The following is a 6548-nucleotide window of genomic DNA, read 5'->3' as shown; positions in this document are numbered from 1 at the left end:
ATGTGAAGAAAAGGAAAGAAAGACAGGAAAGCTGCCATAGAGAGGAGGATGTTATGGAAGAGGTTCTAAGAATGACTTACAATAGCAGATATTTTCGGTGATGGATGGACTTTGGGCCTCATTTATGTCTCAAACTGCATTCATTGAATCTTCAAACACATTTCAACTCTTAATCTTGTTGTTTTTGAGACATTCACTTTTCTGGATTTTGTTACATTTTGTCCCTAAAGCGATTTTTCGCTTCCTTCTTTTTAAATATGTCACGAGAAGTAGTTCAGTCAGTCTTGTGTTTGTAAAACGTGATACACACGTTTTAGTTTTTCGTTGCATTAAACTTAACAAGTCCAGGTGTTTAACTGTGCGGATGGCTTCATAAGGTGATTCAGCTCTCAGCTTGGTGACATTTGTGACAGCAGCAGAGCAAAGGGCAAACCATAATAAATGTGTAACAATTATGGAGAGCATGTGTGTGTGTGTGTGTGTGTGTGTGTGTGTGTGTTCGAGTTCAGGGTAAGAATAAGAACCAGTCATGTGTAAAACACTGCAGTTGCCGAGGAGAGGATTATCTGGGACCAAGCAGGGCTCCGACACACACACACACACACACACACACTGTAAATGTAGGTTCAGCTGTTAATATTGAACAAAGTTTGAAGAGAGTTGCCTCCTTTAGTCAGAAGCTGCAGCGTGAAATCAGACGTTACGTCCTGTTTTCTCAGGTAAATAAACAGCCATTGAAAAAACATTATGTCAGAGAAACATCCGGAAAAGTTGCTTCATAGCAGAGGGACCGTGGACCAATACACACACACACACACACACACACACACATACTGTAATGCACTTAAGGAAATTGTGATGTATTGTACTTGTACTGAGTATTTTCCATTTTTGCAATATACTACTATACTTCACATTACAGATTACGATTTTACACAAAAAGCATACGGTTATAAAATGCAACAAATTGTTCAAGATTAAACCAATTAATCCTCAACTTTGTTGGCATGTGGCCCCTCACAGGGTCTAGTTGGGGCCTCATATGATGTTTACATGTCTATTAAGCCGTTCCCCTCTAAACTTCTCAGATGGTTTTATTTGAACAACTAATCCAGGCCTAAATAGATCAAATACAACATTTCACAAAATAATCAAAGATGAAGGAAATGAAAACTAATTTGTGGCAGGATTTAGATTTGAATTTTTTCTTCCTACTCAACAAATAATCTCCTGATTCATCTAAAATTAACTCCGTCTCAACCAGCTTTAACTGTCTGTTTACACACGGTTGCATCGGTGTTAGGAATCTGATGAGCCACAGGGTCCACTTTCTGCAGACTTTATTTTTTAATATTTGAAGTTCTTTTTTATACCTCTGTCCTTAAGATCAAGGATTTTAAATGCGAGACTTTTAATTGCAAGTGAGTATTTTTGTATTGTGTTTGTTGGTTCTCTCTCTCGGTAAAGAATCTTTCACCAACACATCTTTCACCGCTGGCGAACACACCAGTGGAGTCCTCTTTCAATCACGGTCGGCTCGGTGCTACGATCCGTGTTGTGGCCGTGACTCACGACCTCACTGACTCAACAAGACAAAATTCCTTTGGAGCCGTACCACACAAAAATGCAATGAGACTCCACCTAAAGAGTGTTTATATTTAGCACTGACTCATAGTTGGATGCCGTGAATAAAAAAAAAAAAAACACCAAACATTAAAATGCCACTGTAATCAGACCAGATAAATCAAGCAGGAGCTGAAGTGAGTGAAGAGGTCAGTTGACCATGACTCTCGGTGACTATGTGCTTGGCTCACTGCTGGGAATGAATGGGAGCATGGCATGCAGGAAGAGAGAGTAAACAACCTTCCTTGTCTTTTTTGCTGTCTGGATGGACTTGCAGTGAACTGGCCTCCGCTCTCTGCCTTCCTCTCCCCCTCCTTCCTCCATTTCCTCTTTCTGTTGTTGAGAGCTCCTTTCCTAAAAGACCCCCGATCACTTCATGTCACTGCACTTTGCCCCAGTTTGGTGGTATTCGCCGGACTGATGCCTGACATGTTGCCAAAGCAGTTTTAACAGCGACTGATATGAGGGATTGGACACAGAAACGGGCAGCGTTAATCCATTCTTTTCTATTCACTGCACCTACACATTTTGGTTGGTTTCTTTTTACCTTTCAGTGTAACTTTGTTTTCATTGTTCAGTCAAATTAAAGTTCAAGGAAAACCCTTTTCTTGCTTTTCTTCTCTGAGTCTGTCTCAGTGTGATGACACAGTCGCAGTGTGGTCAGTACCAGTTTACACAGCTGGGAAGCCAAAGCTGTCTAAACTCTGACAACACACACACACACACACACACACACACACACACACACACACACACACACACACACACACACACACACACTGTTATACACATTACACACTCAAGAGCCCCTCAGCCTGGGTCAATACAAACAAAACCTCTAAAAACACAATAGTTAATACTGTATAACTGAGTAGGATCTTATGCTGGTACATGAGATTAAAAAAACAGTTATGGAAGAAGAATCCAAATCCTTTCAAAGTAAAAGGTCAATGAAAAGTAAAAGAAAATCTGAAAAGAAACAAGCTACAATAGCAGTCAGACAAATGTAGTGGAGTAAAAAGTACATCTGCCTCTGAAATATGGTATAAGTAGAAGTGTATGGTTGTATAAAATGGAAATACTCAAGTAAAGTATAAGTAATAGTACTAGACTAAATGTACTTTATAACTTTCCACTGCTGAAAACAAATCCCAACAGCTGGACTAAAACAGATGGTAAATGATGGCATAGTGTTCCAGATTATATAAATAACATTTCTCATAAATTGAGCTGTTGCTTTTATTAGATGACAAACCACAAAAGCTTTTCATGTCAGTTTTCACAACTCCACACTGCTCTCTGCTGGTTACCATAGGAACACAAACACACACAATGAACTCAAAAATTACTTTCTTTGGGGGTTTTTTTTCTCTTATTGCTCAATCCATGACAGGGAATATTTTAGAGGATTAAGCATGAAGTGAACAAAAATCACTTCAGATTATTAGATTGTTTGTTGAAGATTACACTCCCGTCTTTGGCCTTTTCTCCACTGACAGTACAACACTCCCCTGCCTTGTGCACACACATACACACACACACACACACACACACACAGACACACACACACACACACACACACACACACATTCACTCAGTGAGCAGAGAGGATCTCTCCATGACACTGAGCAGTTACTCATTATCAGCGTGAGGAAGAGAACAAGATTGCTGATTTAGTGAAAAGAAAAACAAAAGGGGAGAACTGTGAATGTTTCAAGATCAATGTTTTATTTTCTCCATTTCCTTCTTCTTTTTGGTTCCTCAGTCTTTTCAAACACATGCGCACGTGTGCATGCATGTGGGGATTATGTACGTGGTTAAATGTGCGTGTGTGTATGTGTGTGTGTGTGAGAGACCCCTCTCTGTCAAAAGGACACGGCCTTACAGCAGCACCGTTAGTCACCGACCTCAGCATCACTGACTCACATCACCCACTTACGCAACGATATCTCCTTGTTGCACGGAGAATCATCAAGCATTGCAATCGTTGCCAGTAACACAAACAAATCGCCGACTGTTCCCTTTGATGACTAAGAATTTAGCATTTACATTTCTTTTTTTAAGATATGCAAATTGTCTGATAAAGAAATCCCATTTCGAAACTAAAAAAAAACAACCAAGGTCTAAATTGGTTTGCTCTATTTGCGTCGCACTAACTAGATGGTTATGCATGCGCTGCCACAAACTGGTAGCAAGACGTTAACTTGACAGGGAAGCAGAAACAGTTTTTATGCTAAATAAACGTTCCTTTTTTTATACTCACATAAAACAGGAGAAACACCACTCTTTAGATGGTCATAACTCACATGATTGATTGCAGGATGTCATCTTCAATCCGTGATGTGGAAGCAGCGGGACAGCAGGTGGATGCCACTGTATCCTCTCTCTCTCTGCTGCAGTGACCAGGCTGTGTGAATCAAACTGTGCTGCTGTCTGGTTTTACACTGACTCCTGTGATCCATCAGATTGTTTGACATGCTGTGTTTAGATAGGTATCCCGACCCCATTAAAGTTTAAAGAGGGTACACTTCGGAGGCAAAGGTGATTTGAGATATTACCTAATATAAATAAAACTTACAAATGTGGCTTTTGCAACCGTTGTGCTAACATAAAGGCATGTAAGCAAATCAGTGACTTTAAAACTCATAAAGTGTATGACATAAAAACATTAATTATAGTCTCTCTGAGCGTAAATCAGAAAACCTCATTTGGATTAGCCTACGGCTTTAAGCACTTTTAAAGTACCTAACACCAATCCAGACAGCTTTATGGTTGAAGGCCACAGCTTACCCAGGACTAAATTAAGACATTGATTTCAGTCCTTATTTGTAGTTGCTCTGAGGCATGTGATCCGGTGCTGTTTCTGTAAATGATTTTATACTGTTATAATATGTTCTTATAATTTTCTTTTTCTTTCTTCTTTTCTTCTATATTGTCTGTTTCTTATTTTTGTCCTCATCGTTTGTTCGTACTTTCAGACGACCTGTAGAGCCACCTGGCGGTTATATGTTGCATTTGACATTGGTATCGGCTTCATTCTCAGGTGTTTCCAATCATCTTGTGTATATTAAACTTCACACTTATGGTTAAACCCTGAATAAGACTATGTAACACAGCTGTATCTTAACATGCACCAGCATTGTCTTTGTTTTTAGAAGTTCACCATGAAATTTTAACCCTTTGCCAGAAGAGTGCCTCGAACCTTTCATCATCAAGCAAAACTGGCTCAACTTGACCCCATTTCATTTAGAGAGGGTCACACATCAATGATTGTGATTCCCAGTTGCCGTCACCATTTCTTTTCCATAGATGTTCCTTTAGTGTGAAATCATTTGAAAATGTAACGTGTGTGGGCTCAACCTGTACCGAGCTAGACCTGTATCGACCTGAACACTGATTTACACTGACTGTGGTTGGTTGTGTTTTGCTGCGAGCCGATGCTCGGTTTGATTGACAGCAGGTGTGTCTGGATGTGCCAGAATCATTAAAGGGACACTCACTCTCCTCAGGGTTCTCTGCATGCTGGCTGCTTCTGCTCCGGATGCTGAGTTCTAAAGGCAGAGTGGGCCTTCCTGAAGGCTGAAGTGTGTTGCCAGCTTAGTTCATGATTTTGGTTGAGAGACGATTGCCATCTGGCAGCGTGTGAAGCTGTCAACTGACTGTGAGGAAGCGAGCAACCTGTGAAACAGCGGGCCTTCGGCCTCGGAGAAGTGAGTTGACAGTGAGCTCTCGTTTCCCCTCTTTTTACAGTGAAACCTTTTTTCTGTGTTGAGTTCTTTTGCCTCTCAAAGTTATTTTTGCTCAATAATGCACTTTGAGCTCTGCACTGCAATAACATGATGCTGCCATACTGAATGCAGACAGGATGTGCAGTGTGATGGGTGCAATAACACAAATGATGTGCATACTTACTATAGAAATACAGTATATGAGCTGAGAGTTGTACACGTGTGGATGTGCATACAGAACATGTTTTTCGTAGTTTAAGTGCACTAGCTGGCTCCTGAACAAAAGGTTTCATATTCTATTATGTGTGTTACTTGACAGGCCTTATAAAGCAAAAGCAGCACAATCTGGTTGTCATTCCACTCATGACCAGCAGACAGCAGCGTAATCCCGCTCTTGTGGCTTTGCAGCATCTAAAGGAGAGATCAAACCTGTAAATGAGGATTCTTATAAGGGAACTAACTTCTAGGCATGACAGTAATATTAGGCGAGGTCTGGTCAGTGTTGCATGAAGCAAGTTTAGCAGTTTTGATCTGATCAAAAAGGTTTTGTCTCACACCTCAACCCGACTGCAGGATATATATCTTCAAATAGATCTCTGAATAATCCTCTTCACCCTTCCTCCATTCCTCTCGTTCTCCCTCTCATCCCCTTCCTTACCTATAACCAGCACCACCTGTACTCCAGCGCCCCACCCTCCATCCTCCTCTCTGCCAGATCCCACAGCAGACAGGAACTATGAAACAGCGAGCAGAATTTCACTCAGCCTGTGAACAGTGGGAGCCAACACACCCACTGAGCGTCCTCACCGTTCAAACCTTGAATTTATTGGGAGCTCGCAGCCTCTTTCATGTTTTACCACCATTTCAACAAAATGCCACGAGGCTAATTTTCAACAAGACTTAAGGGAGGAGAAGTCTTCCATTCTAGGGGATATTAGACAGTTGTGTGAACAGTTGCAGCAAGGTCAGACTTGCTGTTGAACCGATTAAACAATATGAAATACTTAGTGAAGGCTCTATTCCAGACACACATAAAGAGAGCATTGTGTTTTTGTTGTTTAGCCGTTACGGGTTCTTTTCACTTGCTCCCGTCTCCAAACTCTCTGCAATAACACTAATCCAATAATAAACCAAACTTCTGTAAGATGATAAGGGGACATCTGTGTCAGTTTATGCTGCAATCAGAGTGAAAACACA

The sequence above is a fragment of the Cebidichthys violaceus genome, unplaced genomic scaffold, assembly GCF_023349555.1.
Source record: "Cebidichthys violaceus isolate CVI_PGR_0920_01 unplaced genomic scaffold, fCebVio1.0.p SCAF_37, whole genome shotgun sequence".
Classification (NCBI taxonomy): Eukaryota; Metazoa; Chordata; class Actinopteri; order Perciformes; family Stichaeidae; genus Cebidichthys; species Cebidichthys violaceus.
Note: the sequence above shows the minus strand (reverse complement) of the source record.